The sequence below is a fragment of the Lithobates pipiens genome, unplaced genomic scaffold (genome assembly GCF_037356315.1).
Source record: "Lithobates pipiens isolate NorthernLeopardFrog02 unplaced genomic scaffold, aLitPip1_a1.2 Scaffold_28, whole genome shotgun sequence".
Taxonomy (NCBI): Eukaryota; Metazoa; Chordata; class Amphibia; order Anura; family Ranidae; genus Lithobates; species Lithobates pipiens.
The window spans coordinates 100,819,604-100,839,862 of NW_027507789.1; the positions used below are offsets into that span (position 1 = coordinate 100,819,604).

The window sequence follows — 20,259 nt, forward strand, 5'->3', positions numbered from 1 at the left end:
TAGCTGATCCTGCCATTCACCCTTCTTCCTTGTTTTAAATTGACCAAAGATAACATAGAAGTTAATCTGTTAGCATGGTCAGTTTTCATTCTTTGGCCAGCCATTAAGAGGTACAGGACACTGTACAGACACACAGTACGCCTTTATTGGGTTTGTTCAGCCATCATGACCCCCAACATACCACAGACTGCCTCCAGCTCACACCTCCTCCCAATTACAGCCTGCCTCTTAAACACACTCTCTGCTTAAAGTGGACCAAAAGGGGAAGCTCCACTTATTTACCTGGTTTTGACAGGTACCCACTCCCGCTTCCGGTTTACTTTGCTGTGGCAAACTCATCTTGAAGTTCGTCTTCCTCCTTCCCCCCACCGCTGGGCCATTCACAAAGCGTAGTGCGCTTCATGTATGTGCAGTAGGGAACCGGCTGTGAACCTGCAAGGCTTCATTATCAGTTTCTAAGGATGAGCTCAGGCGTGTTGGCAAACAGAACGTGCAGAGCCCGCCAGGAAGTCGGCACTGCACAGCACCAATCAGAGAAAATGAGACATTTCTCAGTCTCTGCAGCCGCACATCAGGATAATGTCTCGCTGCTTGTGATTAGCGCTCCACAGTGCTGACTTCCTGGCGGGCTCTGCACGTGCTGTTTGTGAACATGCCTGAGCTCATCCTTACCGGTTTCCTTTCCCTCTCTGCATGTGCTGCTCCTTTCCTGCTTGTGCATTGATAACGCAGTTTCAAAACGAACACTACAAAGGTGTAAGTGTGATATGATTGCTCTTGCACCTTTATAGTTTCAATATTGGAAGGGTGGATTTATACTTTAAATATGTATATGCAGCACAGTTGAAATTAGCCACGATTATTGAGCTCTCCGCATAAGTATAACACAGAGAAATGCATGGTTAAGGGCCGGTTCACACTATTGCGATGCGAGAACCCTGCAAATTATCTGCGAGTTCCTGCATCGCACTCGTCACGCACAGCAGTTCACACTGCCATATGCGAACTGCTTGGAAGTGTCATTGTGACTTGTTGAGTGCAGAGTGTTAGTGTAGTGCAGTGTTTAACACAGCTTTACATAACGTTTGACTCTGTGGAGACTCTGCAGAGTGTTAGTGTAGTGTTAGTATAGTGTGTACTGGCAACCACAACATTTCTGTGACTATATGGTTATGGTTTCCTCTAGATGGTGCAATGAACAAGATTACTTGTTCATTTATTCACCCCATCATGCATTATTACATGCTAGCTTCCTGTTTTGTTTTTCTTACAAATGAAAGAAGATTAGTTGTGCTGTTCTCTCAAGGTTTGAAGTGGGGTTTTTTTTGTGCGTAAAGTAAGCCATCTACTAAGAATTTTTAAGATACAAACCCTTCCCTTAGCTCACAAGCAGGCAAAATTATTCTTATAAATTATTGTTGATGTAAGTGTCAGTGTGAGAACTGGATATGTGTGTTAAACATTTGTGAGACAAGAACCTCAGCCTTCTCATTGTGGCTAAGGGCGGCAAATAGTTTAGTTTTCTGCCTTTTGGCTAAGATCAAGTGTAGTATCTGTTCTTATCAGTTGCCAGAGGAGGTGCTATTCCACTTCCAAGTGTGGGGAGGGCATGTGCAAATCCAATGGTGTCACTGCACCTGGTAGGGCAGTTTCAGCAGTGACCGGTTTGGGCGCCTTTAGAGATGTCAGCGGGGTCGAGTCCGAGCAGTCCAGAAGGGTGCTCCTGATGAGGATGGGTGCTGCATTGGGTCTGGCCTTTTCACTTGATGTTTTTCCGACCTTCTGGCTGGTTGGCGTGGGTGCTGTTCCTGTCAGCGTCCGGTAGGAGAAGCTATGCAAATCCGCTGAATTGAGGGGGCCTGGAAGGTCTAGTACTGGTGGAGGCTGTAACTGCTGCGGCAGCTCTCCCTGATAAAACCTTGAAGGGCTCTCTATCTGGCAGGGATGGAGGGCTGCACTGACCCGGTCCGGGGGTCAGATGAGGAACTGGAAGCCTATGGTGTATGTTCCCCTGCAGTAGCAGTCCAGGGGTGCTGTGCAATCACTGTGAGTGAGGGTCACCTTGATTTATGGCACTACGGTCACTGCACCATATACACACTTTTTTTTAGCACCTGCCTCCTGGGCCGGGCCTTTTTGCTGAGATCAGAGGAATTTTTTATTCCTGGCCATTGTGTTACACAATGGCCACTTTTCAGTCTCCTCTCCACTTCCTTCCTCCCTGACTGGTAGGGTATAGGTCCCCGGGCCTGCCCTGAAAGTCTTGGGAGAGGGTGGACATGGCCTTTTGGCTTAGTTCACCCTCTCTCATGGGGTCTCTCTTTGGGGGAGCCCCTCCTAGTACTTGGGTGGGTCTGTTTTGGCAGACCCCCCCAGAGAAAGAACTGACTTTAGAGGGCTTGCGTACACCCGTTGCACGTTTTTGTGTCACCTCTTTATGTTGTGCACATTTTTTTGGCACCGGGTGAAGTTTTTGAGTGTATTTCACATGCCATGGGTTTTCAAAAAAAGAAGTAAGTATAGTGTAGTGTGTTAGTGTCGTACAATGTTTAACAAAGCATTACATAACATTTAGTGCTGTTTACATTTTTTTTTCTTTTGGTTGCTGCGTGTTTTTTTTTTTTTCTACTTTTTCTTTGATCCCCTGCCTGTCATTTTTTTTAATTGTTTTTTAAAACAGTTTTTCTGACTGTGACATTGGTGTTACCCCTTACGGTTTTTACATTTCTGTCAGCGTCAGTCCTCCAGACACCAAACACAACTTTTCATTGAATAAAGTGCATTCAATCACACATTTCCCAGTTGATATTGCATTTGGGTAATAAGCCCATCTCCCATCATGTTTGGGAGGCTGACAAGGAGAGGCAGACATTCCCATGCCACTATGAGGGGGCCAGCAGCGTCTGTGTCCACAGGCAAAGGTGGATGTGGTCCGTCCTTAGGCAGGGCACGTTTATCTCTGTTCAGTGATGTTGCCTGTGCTATCCAGCCACAGCATGCAGAGGAGGTGGTGGACTGGCTTAACTACTTCAGTACTGGGCACTTCCCCCCTTTCTGGACAGTTTTCAGCTTTCAGTGCTGTTGCACTGTGAATCACAATTGTGCGGTCATACAACACTACCCAAACTAAATTTTTATAATTTTCTTCCCCTAAATAGAACTTCCTTTTGTGCTATTTGATCACCTATGCATTTTTTTCCTACATAAATGGAAAAAAATTTTTTTTTTTTTTAAATAACATTTTTTTTTTTTTTAAATAACATTTTTTTTGTTTCTGTTATAAAATGTTGTTTTCTCCTTCACTGAGGGACACTGATTAGGCTGCACTAATGGGCACTGATGAGGCGGCACTGATAGGCACTGATGAGGTGGCACTGATTGGCACTGATGAGAAGGTACTGATATATAGAATTGATGGGCACTGATAGGCAGCCCTGATATGCAGCACTGATGGGCATTGATAGGCTACACAGTACTGATGGGCACTGATAGGCGGCATTGATAGGCAGTACTGATGGGCACTGATAGATGGCTCTGGATAGGCAGCACTGATGTGGGGCTACTGACAGGCATTACTGATTGGCATCTAAAGGACACTGACAAGCATTACTGATGGGTCACTGATTGGCACATTTATGGACACTGATTGGCACCTTGATAGGCACTGACAGGCACTACTGATGGGGCACAGATTGGCAGCTGATGGGCACTGATTGGCAGCTGATGGACATCTCTCATGGGGACTGCACTGATAATCAATGTGCTGATTACCAGCGCAGACACCCCCTCTGACAGGGAGAGCTGCCAATCGTCTCTCCCCATCAACGCAAACCGAGGAAAGCCATTTACCGGCACTTCCTTGTTCACTCTGTGATTATCTGTGATTGGTCACAACTGATCACGTGGTAAGGAGGCTCAATAGCACCATCAGAGATGCGGTGTGTCAGAGTGACACACCGCACCAATGATCGCCGCGCTGCACGCCCCCATGTTGTCCTGCTGGACATCATATGACTCCCAGTCAGGATAACAGAACCATCGCCCGGCATGACATGATTTGGATACCTGGATAAAGCAGAGGAGGAAATCTCCCGGCCCACTTCCTAAAACTCAGCTGTGTGGGCCTTTTTTAGCACATGCCGAAGCAGATGAAGTGTGGCAAAAACACCAGCAATTTGGGTACTGCATGCTTGACAAGGCATTTAACCTCCCACCACTTAGCTCATTGCCTAGAGCACCTGAAAGCCACACACAAGGGACACAAAACTGTCTAAAAGGGCAAGTTCAGAGGGTGGTGATAAATGGGGTGTACTCGGAATGGTCAGGGGTGGGTAGTGGGGTCACCCAGGGTTCTGTGCTGGGACCAATCCTGTTTAATTTGTTCATAAACTACCTGAAGGATGGGGTAAACAGTTGAATCTCTGTATTTGTAGATGATACTAAGCTAAACAGGGCAATAACTTCTCTGCAGGATGTGGAAACCTTGCAAAAAGATCTGAACAAATTAATGGAACTACATGGCAAATGAGGTTCAATGTAGAAAAATGTAAAATAATGCATTTGGGTGGCAAAAATATGAATGTAATCTATACACTGAGGAGAGAACCTCTGGGGGAATCTAGGATGGAAAAGGACCTGGGGGTCCTAGTAGATGATGGGCTCAGCAACGGCATGCAATGCCAAGCTGCTGCTAACAAAGCAAACAGAATATTGGCATGCATTAAAAAGGGGAATAATTCCAGAGATAAAACAATAATTCTCCCGCTCTACAAGACTCTGGTACGGCCACACCTGGAGTATGTTGTCCAGTACTGGGCACCAGTCCTCAGGAAGGTTGTACTGGAAATGGAGCGAGTACAAAGAAGGGCAACTAAGCTAATAAAGGGTCTGGAGGATATTAGTTATGAGGAAAGGTTGCGAGCACTGAACTTGGTCTCTCTGGAGAAGAGATGCTTGAGAGGGGATATGATTCAATTTAAAAATACTGTACTGGTGACTCCACAATAGAGATAAAACTTTCTTGCGGAAGGGAGTTTAACAAGACTTGTGGCCACTCAATAAAATTAGAAGAAAAGAGGTTTAACCTTAACGACCACAACATACAGGCTAGAGCTGCACGATTCTGGCCAAAATGAGAATGACAATTTTTTTGCTTTGAATAAAAAGATCATGATTCTCATGACGTAAAATCTTTTACATTACACAAAAAATGGGCTAACTTTGCTGGTTAGTTTTTTTTTTAAATTAATTAAAGTGTAATTTTTTTGCAAATAAAAAGCATTTGAATGACTGCTGCGCAAATACAGTGTGACATAAAATATTGCAACAACCACCATTTATTCTCTAGGGTCTCTACTAAATATATATATATATATATATATATATATATATATATATATATATATTGTACAGGACGCCGTGGCTGGGTCCTGGAAGGACGCTATGTTTCCCCTCTATTTGGTTTGTGGTCCCTTTAAGGGAATAAAATTGATTAACCCACCTGTTAGAGGAAGTGTGTTTAAAAACAAGACAGGAAGTGGTAGATGGGTGTGGAGGAGTGGAGAAGACATGGTGGATGGTGGATGGTGGATGGTGGATGGTGGATGGTGGATGGTGGATGTTTTGGGTTGTAGCAACAGAAGTGGACAGCAGTGTCCTGCTTGGAAGGCTCCTGGCAGGGGAAGCTTCCTGCCATCAAGATCTAGCACTGTTTTGATAGAGACAGCTATTCTGGACTTTGCAAGTCGGTGAGACTAAAAACCTTTTCCTTTTGTTTTTTGGCTGCTGTAAAGCTTTTTAAGTTTAATAAACCCCTTGTTGTGTGAAAAGCCTGTGTCCTGCGATCTACCTGGTCCCCCGAACATTACAATATATATATATATATATATATATATATATAATATATTTATGTTTAGGGGTTCTAAGTAATTTTCTGTCAAAAAAAATGATTTTAACTTGAAACCAACAAATGTTAGAAAAAGGTTTAGTGTTTAAGTGGTTAAACTTCCCTCATTTTCACATCAAAGTGTATACCTTTGATCTAAAGGACAAATTGTTACAATGTTTATACTTAAGTTTCACTGCTAAAGAATGTTGTGATTTTTGGCAGACTGCCGGTTTGCTGTCGGCTTTAGCAGAGCAGACAGAATTCTCTGCATAGAAATATTTTTTTCAAGATTGCAACGGGGAAAAAAACGCGATAACAATTCTTAACAATCAATCGTGCAGCTCTAATACAGGGATATACAAGGTAATACTGACATATAATCACACACATAGGTTGGACTTGATGGACTTGTGCCTTTTTTTCAACCTCACCTACTATGTAACTATATAAGGAGAGGAAGGAGGAGACACGCATCAAGCCTTAAGAGATGTTTTTTACGTTCCCAGAAACCTTTGGAGTTGTACGTGGCTGGGAGGGGGCAGTTCCAGATACTGTAATCCTCAGTGACACTGGAGACTTTGCTTCTCATGCCTCCCCAAACTTGCTGTGTATGGGCTCCCTTATTCTTCAAAGCCTGTGAAAGGACCTAAGAATTTGTGGCATCAAGGAGAAGGATCATTACTGGTTAGCAACCCTCCTTGAACACCTTTACAAGGGGAAAGTCTTGGAACTCATCCTGCCTTCGCAGAGGAAGCATGGAATTAAATATCTTGAGGACACCTTAGAGAGGAGTTTATGTAATGCCTTTACAGACTTTGGTAGCTTATAGTCTCATGGGAAAGCTAGTTTTGAGGCTTCTGTTGGTCAAAAGAGGAGCGGTGGAGAAGGGGGCTGACTCAGTGATGCATTTCAATTATTTTTTAGTCCTCGGTGCCCAGGCTGTTAGCCTCAAGATTCCATCAACAGCATCTGCATCATATGGTGGAAGATTATCTAGGAGTGAAAACAGACACAGAGAGCTTTCCAGTAGACAATCCAATGGATTTCTGGGTCATGAGAATGGGCCACAGGCCAGAACTTGCCCAGTATGCAACTGAGCTGCTGGACTGCCCTGCATCCAGTGTGCTTTCCGAATGGACATTCAGTGCTGCCACAGACTCAGTTGACCTGCTGACATTTTTCAAAATGAATCAGCCATGAATTAGCAGCAACTATCAAGCCCCTGATGCAGATGTTGCTGATTAAGTGTTATTGGGATCTCAAATCTCTGCAAGATTGTCTAAGCCACGTAGCTTTGTGGGTGTTGATTTTATCTTTTAATTTTTTGGTAAAGGTTTTGAGAGGGACCAAATACCATTTGTTTTTGTTTTGGCATGGGGTTCCCCTTAAAATCCAGACCAGTGCCTGGTATGATTTTCGGGGGACCCCCATCCATTTAAAAAAAAGTCTATTGCTGGCAATGTTTTTTTTTTATTCAGCTGCCAGCAGGGAAGCCTGCTGACAGCCAATGACTAATCCATTGTTAAGGATGCGACAGCTGGCTTCATAGTCTGATCCTTAAGAACTAGCAGCTAGTCACTGTGCAAATTCACTGTGAAACATGCGAACAGGTGATGTTCAGGCCATACTTATGCCCGAACTGCTTCCCTAACACTAAGTATATAGCGATGAGTATCAGGGAATATTTGTTCAGTTTAAAAATATGCTAATTTTCTATGGTTTAGAATTGTATTATATATAATTAGTCCCTTTAGAAACAAACAATACAATATTGTAGTAATACTCACTGGGTAAGCCGCAGATCGCGGTGATATGCCGCGAGTGTTGGCTCCGTGCGCATGCGTGGGAGTGACGCCATCGCTGCTCCGGCGAATCACAGTGCCGGAGCAGCGAGACCCACCAAGAAGATGGACACTCGGAACTACAGGGGACAGCGGTGACTTCGCTGGCTCCTGTGTCAGGTAAGTGACACATAATGGACTACTATGCGATGCATAGTAGTCCATTATGCTTTACCTTTGCAGGGAATCAAAGAGGAAGTAAACCCATCAGGGTTTACTTCCTCTTTAAAACAGTAATAAACCCAAAGCAAAAAATTTTATATATAGCTTCTTACCAATCGTTAGATGTGGTGGCTGCATTCGTTTTTTTTGTTTTTTGTTTTTCTCTATGTTTATCTGGTGTAACACACCACCTCTGCCTACAGCACAGCAACAGTTTTTTTTCTTTTGAGCTAAAGGTTTGTAGGCAGGTGGAAGTTTGACCTTCCATTTTAAAGGACATTGCAATTAGTAGCTGGGTCCCTGCCCTCCCCCTTTATATGTGGGAGTAGGATTCTGGATCTCTCTCTTGGGATGCCAGCAGCAATAAAGAAACATGCACATTAATGAGAAAATAAGCAAGGGACTTCTTGAAGAGCCATTCAAGGCGAAACATATGTCGGAGCAGAGAATCTGTCATTTCCGGGTCCAGACATAGAATGCACTGTACCCCCAGGGATCAGCTGACTCACACACGCTGTTTACAACTAGTGCCAGGCCAAGCACTATCACATGTGAGTGTAAGGCTGCGTACACACGAGAGGATTGTCCGTCCAACTAAGTCCGTCAGACAATCCGACAGACAGTCCGTCCTACTTTTGAATGAACGGACTTGACCACACACGATGAACAGACAGTCCGTTGAAAGCTTGCGCGATGACGTGTACAGCACGTACGACGGGACTAGAAATACGACGTCCAGTACACTGCAATGCAACCTTCGGCCGTGTAAATCCTTTCTGAGCATGCGCCATACTTAGTCCGTCCAACTAGCCTACTCACGAGCGGACTGTCCGCTGAAACCAAAGTTGGACGGACTGTATTACGGAAATTCCGAAAGACTTAGTCCGCCAGACTGTCCGCTGAAAAAGTCCGCTGAAGCCCACACACGAGCGGACTGTCCGCTGAAACACGTTTCAGCGGACTAAGTTGGATGGACAATCCTCTCGTGTGTACGCGGCCTAACTGCTATCATTGCTGCTGTTTTTACTTTATTAAAAATGACTACATTATGAGACTTTCATTTGTGACTCCTGTGTAGTCATTTTTTACATTCTAGCTCCTTCCTGAGTGGCCACTGGAGTGGATTCATGCCATTAGTGGAACCAATCTGGAGTTCCCAAAGTGTTTCTTGACCATCCTGTCTTGCAAAAATGGGTCAAACAGGTCTGGTGAGTGGCCATCTTCATACTGAGCATTCATGGTGGAAGATCTAGAAGTTTTATCTCAGAGTATTCCATTTTGGTGTTGGGATTTATTCACTTATGGACTTTATGGTGGCTTATATTCTCATTAATGCACACATTTAACTTAAGTGATTTGTTCACTTTAAAGGGGGCAGCTGTTTGTTTATATGTTCTCATCCCCACAAGGTGCCTTTTTTTGGTACACATTCTTTGCAATAAAGAAACATGTCCCTGTGAGCATGGGAGAGCTCCATCTGGAACAGAGGAGGGCTAAGGCCTGGGACATATAATAACAGTGAGTATACCACATCACCCTTAGGGTGGCCACATGTCCTGGATTGCCCAGGACAGTCCCGCAATTGGCAGCTCTCTACACAGTGTCCCGGAATTGCCCCCTGGCCCTGGGCTAATTTGTCTTCAACAATCGCCTTCCATTTCAGCAAGACTTGGACTTGATGAACATGGAATGCAATTGCGGCAATATGCATGCATTCTCGAGTTGCATATGATAATGAAATGCACCCATTAAATAATTAATAATAATAATTAAGGTAGATGATATGATAAAGTTGATTCTTATGTATTTTATTTTATGGGTGCATTTCATTATCATATGCAACTAGTGCATGCATATTGTTAAAATGTTGCAACTATTTTCAGTCTACTCATGAAATGTGTTGGGCACATATTAAGCCCATGCCCATTGCATAGTTAATTGGAATCATAAAAGGGGACTATGATGTCACTATTAAATCACATGTATGTGCTGGTACCAGATGTTTTTTTCAGTAATCTGATCAGATAATTAAGTACATTAAAAGGTTTAAGATAATTGCAAGATACACATTTTTAAGAGTAACATTTCAATTTATACATGGGCTATTTTGATTATTTCAGTTAGAGTCTGACTTTAACCACTTACAGACTGCCCGCCGCAGTTTTACGTCAGCTGTTTGAAGGAGGACATCATTGCTATGGCAGCAGCTAGCTGCCATAATCCCAGTATCCCCTTCTTCATCGGGTGGTCCACTACAAGATAAAAGTGGTCTCTGTTGCGGATTCGCCGTGAGATCACTTTTATCAGTGATGGGAGAGGAGCCCCCATTTCTGCCGTGATCTGGTGCCCTCGCATCTTGTCACTTGCTATGCATGGAGACGAGTGAGGGGAAGATGGCCCCCACCCGTCTCCATGACACTGCAGGGCGGAAGCCCACAGCTCTTAAAAGGGAAATTTTTTTAAATTATTTTTTTAAATGACACATTTTTTTATTGCATTTTAGTGTAAATATGGGATCTGAGGTCTTTTTGACCTCAGATCTCATATTTAAGAGGTCCTGTCATGCTTTTTTTTTCTATTACAAGGGATGTTTACATTACTTGTAATAGGAATAAAAGTGACAATTGAAAAAAAAAAAACTGTGTAAAAAGAAAAAAGAAAAGGTAAAATAAATAGGATTTTAAATTTTTTTTTTTTAAAACAAACCCCGTCCCGATGAGCTCACATGCAGAAGCGAACGCATACGTGAGTAGTGCTCACATATGAAAACGGTTCAAACCATACATGTGAGGTATTGTCATGATCGGTAGAGCGGGGGCAATAATTCTCGCCATAGACCTTCTCTGTAACTCAAAACATGCAACCTGTAGAATTTTTTAAACATCGCCTATGGAGATTTTTTAGGGTAAAAGTTTTTCGCCATTCCATGAGCAGCGCAATTTTGAAGCGTAACATGTTGGGTATGAATTTATTCAGGGTAACATTTCTTTCACAATATAAAAAAAAATTGGCTAACTTTGCTGTTCTCTTATTTTTTCATTCAAAAAATAGTATTTTTTCCCAAAAAAATGCACTTGTAAAACCGCTGCCCAAATACGGCATGACAGAAAGTATTGCAACGGCTGCCATTTTATTTTCTAGGGTGTTAGAAAAAAAATTATAATGTTTGGGGGTTCTAAGTAATTTTCTAGCAAAAAAAAACTGTTTTTAACTTGTAAACAACAAATCTCAGGAAGAGGCTCGGTCCTTAAGTGATTAAAGAATGTTTTATTTGTGTAATTCCCTATCCTTACATTGTTGAAGCTATGGAAGGTATTTTTTTAATATGAACAAATCTATTATATTTCGGATTGATATAATTGCCATGGGCGCCGAGGTATTTAGAAAATGGCATTGTAGTGTTATAGAAGAGCCTAGAAAGGTGTTTCAAGATTGATTATGAAAAAAATAGATTGTATGTTTGAGGGGTAGTTGGGTTGATGGGCTCATTTGTTGATATTGAAATTAAAGAAATGGGAACTTTGCATTGTATAAGGACATTGCCTGTTACAAAACAAGGGAATGGTTATTTGTGCAATTTGTGTTTAAGCTGTCTGACAATGATTGGGGTTTTATTTATAATTCTTTTTTGATATTTACCTTTTGGTTAATACAAGTTTAAGAATATTATAATTAAAAAGTAGATATCCATGCTATGGAAAAAATAAATACGAGGAAGTTATGAATTCCAGGCGGTACGCCAGAGGAATTGTGGTTAGGAAAGAAAAAGTAAGTAACTTAAGGTTGTGTAATCCTATGTACTAAGCTACCACTAGAGAAAAAATAAATACTTTGGGTGAGATATGGATTTAAAAAAAATGGGAAAATTTTCTAAATGGAGAATGAATAGAATGACCAATGAATGTGTAATGAGAAAGTATTGTATTGTGTTTAATGAATGCACAAGGTATTATTTGATTAGTAAAGTATCAAAGTGTTTGTTTAAAATGCATACAGAGATGGTTATCTCATGGGCTATCTCATGGGATATTGTGTTTTCTTAGGTGCTGAGATGAGTAGAGACGGACTCCTGCTGGAAAATGTTCCTGGGAATGACACCTTGAGAGTTAGCCAAATGACACACGCCCAAGGTCTATGAAATGTGGACATTTTTTCTTTTCCTTTTTTTTTTTGAATTTTATGGACATTCAGAAGCCATACAAGAGACTTTTTTGTGTGCTTTTCTTTGGAACTATTTTTCATTTTGCCTGCCCCCATTTTGCCTACCTGTCATGCCCCTTCCCCCTTTATATTTCATGGACAATGGCTATGCAGCTGAGATTATGTGTTTATTGTTCTGTTTTTACATATTTATGATAGTGGTACATTTATGGGAAAGTAGTCTAGGTAAATGTTGGGGGCAACAGGGTTTGCGATTGTCACGTTCGTAACAATAGAGAGGATTGAAAGCGTTGAAAAAAGCTCCCTTGTGTTTTGTAATCTAATACATGACTGTTCCTTTAAAAGTTATAATTTTGCTGATTAAGTAAAAAATATATTGTTGTATAAAATGGGTCTTGTGCTGAAAACGAAACAAGACATAGGAAGTGACGTATGTGTCATAAGATGGTCTAGATTTATATCTGTCTAGGTGACAAAAATAATGTGACATGCTGGGTTTGCTTAGATAAAGAGTTAATGACTGTGATTGGTTGATTGTGTGTTGAAATGTTGTCATTTGAATATGTACCCCTTATTGGTAGACGATGGTCTGTAAAGCCTACCTTTCATTATTATTTAACACCATGTCCGGGATAATAAACTGAACAGTGTATGAGGCAATTTTTGCTTTGTGAATTATTCATATATGCTGTTCCTGTCAGGAAAGGCTTGCTGGGAGCAACAGTTCCATGCGGGTGTGCACGCTTTTTTCGCGTGCCTGTGCGTATCCGCTCGCCTATATGCATCCGGGCACGTGGTTGTTGGCGGCAGAAGCACTATTTAAACTCTGTCATGACAGGGGAATCTTGCTGCCTTGCGTTCCCTGAGAGATTCCTGTGTTCCTGATCTGTTCCTGAGATTATCAGCTTGCCTTGTGACTATCCTTGCCATCTGCCTGCACCTGACCTCAGCCTGTCCACGACCTTGCTCCTGTCTAATCCTGACTCATCTGCGCCAGTCTGTTACCGACCCAGCTTGCCCAGTGACCTTCCTTCAGTCTTCTGTATCTGTTCCTGTACTGCTCTCCTGTGTTTGACCCGGCCCGCCTGACCTTCCTGTGTCCCAATTGCTGCGACCATCCACCTGCATCTTGTGAGTGCCTGCCTCCCTCGCAGTTCAGCTTCCAGTCTGCTGCATCCCACCGGCTGTTCCAGTTGTCTCAGCTACGTCCAAAGCATCAGTCCTGCTTTCCAGCTGTTGATCCTGCCAGGCACTCATGCTGTCCTGCACTCCTGTGCCTCCTGTCACAGTGACATGCTGCATCTGGCAGCAGGCAACGGTGGGAAGTAACGTGCTGCTTGAACCCCTCAGAGCTGAAGATGTGACACCCCCATGGCCTGGTCACATCAGCAGCCAGTGGCGGGAGGGGCATTCACTTTCCCAGGGCCTCGGTGTGTCAGACTGGTGGCAGGTTATGGGTGAAAAGTGGCACACTGCAGCTGGTGGCAGGCTTTGGGGTGACAAGTGGTGCACTTCCACTGGTGGCAGGCTATGGGTGGCAAGTGGCACACTGCAATGGGTGCAGGCTATGGGTGGCAAGTGGCACACTGCATCTTGTGGCAGGCTTTGGGTGGCAAGTTTCACTGCATCTGGTGGCAGGGTATGGGTGGCAAGTGGCACACTGCATCTGGTGGCAGGCTATGGGTGGCAAGTGGCACACTGCATCTGGTGACATGCTATGGGTAAAAAAGTAGCACACTGCATCTGGTGGCAAGCTATGGGTGGCAAGTGGCACACTGCATCTGGCGGCAGGCAATGATGGCAAGTGACACGCTGGATCTGGTGACAGGCAATGGTGGCAAATGACACACTGCATCTGGTGGCAGATGATGGAGGCAGGTGGCACACTGCATCTGGTGGCAGGCAAAGGTGGCAAGTGACACGCTGCATCTGCTGGTAGGCAATAGTGGCAAGCAACATGCTGCATCTGTCAGCGGGCATAGGAGACATGTAACAAGCTTCATCCAGGGGCAGGTGACCATGGCAAGTGGCACACTGCATCTGGTGGCAAGTGACAAGCTCAGGGTTCCCACTGATAATGCATTATGATGAGATGAACTATTTCATTATATATTACAATGTAGTACAACACCAGCCATTCGCCTGACAAATCAACCCCACCGCCAAATTCCCTGCCAATCCGGAGACTACATTCCCCCAAAACCTCCCTCATCTTTTTTTGGGAAGGGGGAGGGGGGTGTGTCCCTGAATGGTAGTTTGGCAATGTGGTCACCCTAATCACCCTTCCTGTAAACCGTGTGTTATAGTGGGACAGTATCAGGACAGTTACCAGATTATACCAAAATATTTAAAAGTTAAACTATTAATGCTCTGCATCTACTAACAAATATCTGGACTGTTGTATGGGATAAGCCCCGTACTATTTACAGTATAAGTTTGGACTGTTATATTCTCATGTTCTCATTTACTTTTTATAAGTACATTTTAAAGCAAAGAAAACCTCTTTAACCACGTGCTGCCCAGTATACGTATATATTCAGCCTGGGCAGCAAGCGGTTATACTAGGATCATGACTTCAGCTGCAGCCATGATTCTGGTATTTTGTTAGACCTAACAATTGGCTTTCCAGTAAGAGTGATCTGTGTGGCTTTACAGCCCCTGATCACTTCTACATCACTCAGAAGGCCCTCCCCTCACCATCGCCATTCATTGGGCTCTCCTGTTTCACCAGGAGAACAGGACCACTGTAAGTGGTTGGTTGGCTGCCCACAGAGGAGATGGAAGAACATCTGTTCACAGATCTCCTGTGTGGCTAATGAAGACAGAAATGACAAGGATCTTGTCAAATCCAGTTTCATTGCCATCATTTCTTGCCCGGTACAGCCAGGAAAGCATTTGATCAAACACAATCTGTGTTTGACCAGATACATCTGAAGGGCAGGCGAGGCATTCATTTTCTAACACACCAATGTGAAGTCTTGTCACAAACGTCAGGGTGAGAGCATCCATTCTAGTGCCATAGCTCATATTTAATTATAAACTAATAACCTGCAAAGCATGGAGTTTGGAGTTTGTGTGCATTCATATTCATTTAAGTGTATTTTTTTCCTGAAAATCTGAGTTTGATAAACAGCTGCACAAATATCGTGTGACTTAAAAAATTGCAGCAGCCACCATTTTATTCTCAGGGGCCTCTGGTTTTATAAAATATAACAGTTCATATCTGAGCTGAGGAACAATATGACGAAAGTGTATCTTGTGAAGATGTAAGTTACTTTGTAGTATGTGTAAAGCTGAGTAAATTCTGTGAAAGTAGAAGTTTTGCTGTACTTCTCCTGTGGATTACAGGAGTGCAGTTCCTTCTACACTCTTGTGACCTGTTTACAGCAGACAGGGGGCTGAAGCCACAGACCTCACAGAGCCGGTCCAGGCTTGGGCAAGATCTCAGTAATGAAGTTGGGATCCGAATACATGCCTAGCACCCGGCAATTGGCAGTGTTCGATCACTCGATTCACAGCGTTAGAGCCAGCGGGGGACAGATCAGAATTGGACTAATGCTGCATCCACCTAGGTAAGTATGATTCTGGAAAAAAATTAAACTCAATACTTCTCTTTAAGAGTGGAGTTGTATAAATTGTGAAGTGTAAGTGCAAACTTCATTGGCCATGGACAGAGTGGTGGTTGGTAGAACAGATTCCTCCTCAGGTAACATGTGTCAAGTTACTTGAGCCTCTGTGCAGCATAGACCCCAAGTGTTTGGATTGACTTTGGGAGCTCCAGCTTGGTCAATGAGTAAAACACAGGCCAATGTATGGATGTGCTCTGGGTAGGAAGAGGTTAAGGACCTGTGACAAGAGGGATGTGAAAGAAACTGTGACCTATGGCTTGTATCCATGCATGTGCTGGGTGGAGAAGGCAATCAGAAGCCCGAAGCTCTATCTGCTAGGTGGAAAGCTTTGCTGCATGTGTCCCTTGCATGTATAGAGTGGACCTGCCTACAGGTTTTACATAAGCAAGTAAAAGCTGACCATTGTGAGCACCCTTGTCAGTGGCGAATGGTTTGTCTCAACCCCCTAACTGCTGCATCTGCAGGGCAGCTTGTTCTGTTGAAAAGACACACTAGCTGGATCACTAGGTAAAGTTAAAGTTAAAGGAAAGAAAGCCTAAAATAGAAAAACTATTTAGCCATCACATCTAAGGATTAGTGAACTGCAGTTTAATAGATGTTTCCTTTTGGGTTTAATACTTCTCTAATAACTTTGTGGCAATTAGTGATGAGGGAGGGGGCACACTCATATTGCGTGGACCTTGCTTTAAATAGTCTGGTTTATTTCTTACTTTTTTTTCCCCCCCATCTATCTTTTTATGTAATTTTCTCTGAAATTTTACAAAGCATCTTACTAGTATATTTTAAAGCCTTGTTGAACTCTCAGATTAAATTAGTTAAATATTAGACCTCTGCAGAGAAACCACTGCTTCACACATCTGTAGTAAATAAGGTACATTTTGTACTCTCACATGTTTATATGATAGGTATATCTGTATTTAGAGATTTTTTATTAAAATACACATATATGATAAAGCAATTTTTATACTAGATATACAGTATTATATATAGCATAGATTTTATTTTTCATATAGATCTCAATGCCCCTTTACTTTTTTGTTCTGCTATATACTGGATTAGGTGCCCTCCCTTCAGGACTTAATTAAAGACTACACGCAAATAATACACAGACCTCTGTTTCAGTGCTACTACGTGTCCCACTGAGTAATCCGCAAAGTTTCTCCTGCCACAGCAGGCCTGTTTCCAAATTATGCTATGCAAGATTGCATATTTCAGAACAATACACAGTGTTCATTTGCCCAGTAACCCTAGGTGCACTGACTTAAAAAAACAAACAGCACATTTTAAAGAGCACTTATGACATACAGTGCCTTGTGAAAGTATTCGGCCCCCTTGAACTTTTCAACCTTTTGCCACATTTCAGGCTTCAAACATAAACATATAAAATTTTAATTTTTTGTGAAGAATCACCAACAAGTGGGACACAATTGTGAAGTGGAACGAAATCTATTGGATATTTTAAACTTTTTTAGCAAATAAAAAACTGAAAAGTGGTGCGTGCAAAATTATTCGGCCCCTTTACTTTCAGTGCAGCAAACTCACTCCAGAAGTTCAGCGAGGATCTCTGAATGATCCAATGTTGTCCTAAATGACTGATGGTGATAAATAGAATCCATCTGTGTGTAATCAAGTCTCTGTATAAATGCACCTGATCTGTGATAGTCTCAGGGTTCTGTTGAAAGCGCAGAGAGCATCATGAAGACCAAGGAACACACCAGGCAGGTCCGTAATACTGTTGTGGAGAAGTTTAAAGCCGGATTTGGATACAAAAAGATTTACCAAGCTTTAAACATCCCAAGGAGCACTGTGCAAGTGATCATTTTGAAATGGAAGGAGTATCAAACCACTGCAAATCTACCAAGACCTGGCCGTCCCTCTAATCTTTCAGCTCAGACAAGGAGAAGACTGATCAGAGATGCAGCCAAGAGGCCCATGATCACTCTGGATGAACTGCAGAGAACTACAGCTGAGGTGGGAGAGTCTGTCCATAGGACAACAATCAGTCGTACACTGCACAAATCTGGCCTTTATGGAAGAGTGGCAAGAAGAAAGCCATTTCTCAAAGATATCCATAAAAAGTCTCGTCTAAAGTTTGCCACAAGCCACCTGGGAGACACACCAAACATGTGGAAGAAGGTGCTCTGGTCAGATGAAACCAAAATCAAACTTTTTGCCCACAGTGCAAAACGATATGTTTGGCGTAAAAGCAACACAGCTCATCATCCTCAACACACCATCCCCACTGTCGAACATGGTGGTGGCAGCATCATGGTTTGGGCCTCCTTTTCTTCAGCAGGGACAAGGAAGATGGTTAAAATTGAGGGGAAGATGGATGCAGCCAAATACAGGACCATTCTGGATGAAAACCTGTTGGAGTCTGCAAAAGACCTGAAACTGGGACGGAGATTTATCTTCCAACAAGACAATGATCCCAAACATACAGCAAAATCTACAAAGGAATGGTTCACAAATAAACGTATCCAGGTGTTAGAATGGTCAAGTCAAAGTCCAGACCTGAATCCAATCGAGAATCTGTGGAAAGAGCTGAAAACTGCTGTTCACAAACGCTCTCCATCCAACCTCACTGAGCTCAAGCTGTTTTGCAAGGAAGAATGGGCAAGAATTTCAGTCTCTCGATGTGCAAAACTGATAGAGACATACCCCAAGCGACTTGCAGCTGTAATCGCAGCAAAAGGTGGCTCTACAAAGTATTAACGCAAGGGGGCCGAATAATTTTGCATGCTCCACTTTTCATTTTTTTATTAGTTAAAAAAGTTTAAAAAATCCAATAGATTTCGTTCACAATTGTGTCCCACTTATTGGTGATTCTTCACAAAAAATAAAAATTTTATATCTTTATGTTTGAAGCCTGAAATGTGGCAAAAGGTTGAAAAGTTTAAGGGGGCCGAATACTTTCGCAAGGCACTGTAGTATTAAAAGAAGTTTAGATAAACAGAACACAGATCTTCAGGCAAAATACAAAATTCAGGCTCCAATAGGGAAAATTAAACTTGTTTCCAACAAGCTACTATCTTAATGGAGGAGTGCTGGATAGCAAACAAATAAACATCTATACCAGCAGTGGCGGCCCGCCCATAGGGGGCGCCCGTGCCCCGCCTCCCCTCTCCCTAGGTGTAAAAAAAAAAAAAAAAAGTAAAAAAAAAAAAGTAAAAAAAAAACTAAAAAAAAAAACGGGCCCTTTAAGACATTTAAAAAAAAAAAAAAAATGTCATTTAACAATTTAACATAGTGTACTGTGGCGCCGGTCACAGTGCACTATGAGAAGCGCCACGTCCATGCAATCACAAGATTGCATCCATGGCGCTTCATTTGCGGGTTAAAAACTCACCTTGCGGCGCACTGCAGAACGCCGACTAGCTTCCGCCCGTAAAATCACTGTGATTCTACGGGCGGGAGCATTGTCATTCTTAGACAGGCAGTCACTTCCAGCTTTCGGCTGCTTCACGAAACCCGGAAGTGACGTAGGCAGCTCCGTTCCTTAGCCCGAGCGGAGCTGCCAGACAGTGAGAGGTGAGTCACCGCATAAAGGCTTTCTAGCCTCTACTTTGTGGAGAATGTTCGTGCATTTAGCTGAATGAATGCAAAAAGCTTTCACAGCCAGAAAGGTTTCCCCAGGCCAGGCGACTTTTGCCGTGGCCAATCAGAGAATGAGCTCTGAAGGGGGAACTCCACGCCAAATTTCTGAAAAAAAATTTGACGTGGGTTCCCCCTCCGAGAGCATACCAGGCCCTTAGGTCTGGTATGGATTCCAAGGGGAACCCCCTACGCCGAAAAAACGGCGTGGGGGACCCCCCAGATCCACACCAGACCCTTATCCGAGCACGCTACCCGGCCGGCCAGGAAAGGGGGTGGGGACAAGCGGGCGCCCCCCCCCTCCTGAGCCGTACCAGGCCGCGTGCCCTCAACATGGGGGGGTGCCTTGGGGGAGGGGGGGCGTGCGGCCCCCCTACCCCAAAGCACCTTGTCCCCATGTTGATGAGGACAAGGGCCTCTTCCCGACAACCCTGGCCGTTGGTTGTCGGGGTCTGCGGGCGGGGGCTTATCGGAATCCGGGAGCCCCCTTTAATAAGGGGGCCCCGGATACCGGCCCCCCACCCTATGTGAATGAGTATGGGGTACAATGTACCCCTACCCATTCACCTGTGAAAAAAAGTACAAAAAAAAACACAACACAGGGTTAAAATATTTTATTGCACAGCTCCGGGGGTCTTCCGTCTTCGGGGGTCTTCTCGCCGGACTCCTCCGCTATCTTCTTGTAGCTCTTTTGCTAGCGGAGGAGTCCGGCTTTCTTCCTCGCCGCCGGCCTCTTCTCCCGACTTCGGGGGTCTTGTCCCCCTCTTCGGTTCTTCTGCCAGGCCACCGCACCTTCTTATAGCTCTTTTAGAGGCGGTGGCCCGGTCTTCTGCTGCTGCCGCCGCCGCCGCCCGTTCTTCTTCTTCTTCTCCAGGAGATGTTGCCTCGACGATCTCCCTGGCCGGAATGCCAGGGACGCGCTGCGCTGCCCACTTTTATAGAAGAACAATGGGCGGTGTCACATGGTTGATGTCACATGGCGACT

General features: G+C 43.6%; 1 protein-coding gene and 1 pseudogene across 2 annotated transcripts in view; one reads left to right on the forward strand and one right to left on the reverse strand.

Moving 5' to 3' along the window:
- Positions 1 to 20,259, reverse strand: part of PPP1R1B (protein phosphatase 1 regulatory inhibitor subunit 1B) — a 377,724-nt gene that overhangs the window by 327,380 nt on the left and 30,085 nt on the right. The gene's annotated exons all lie outside the window — the stretch shown is intronic.
- On the forward strand, positions 1,515 to 1,624 carry LOC143937563 (U2 spliceosomal RNA; annotated as a pseudogene).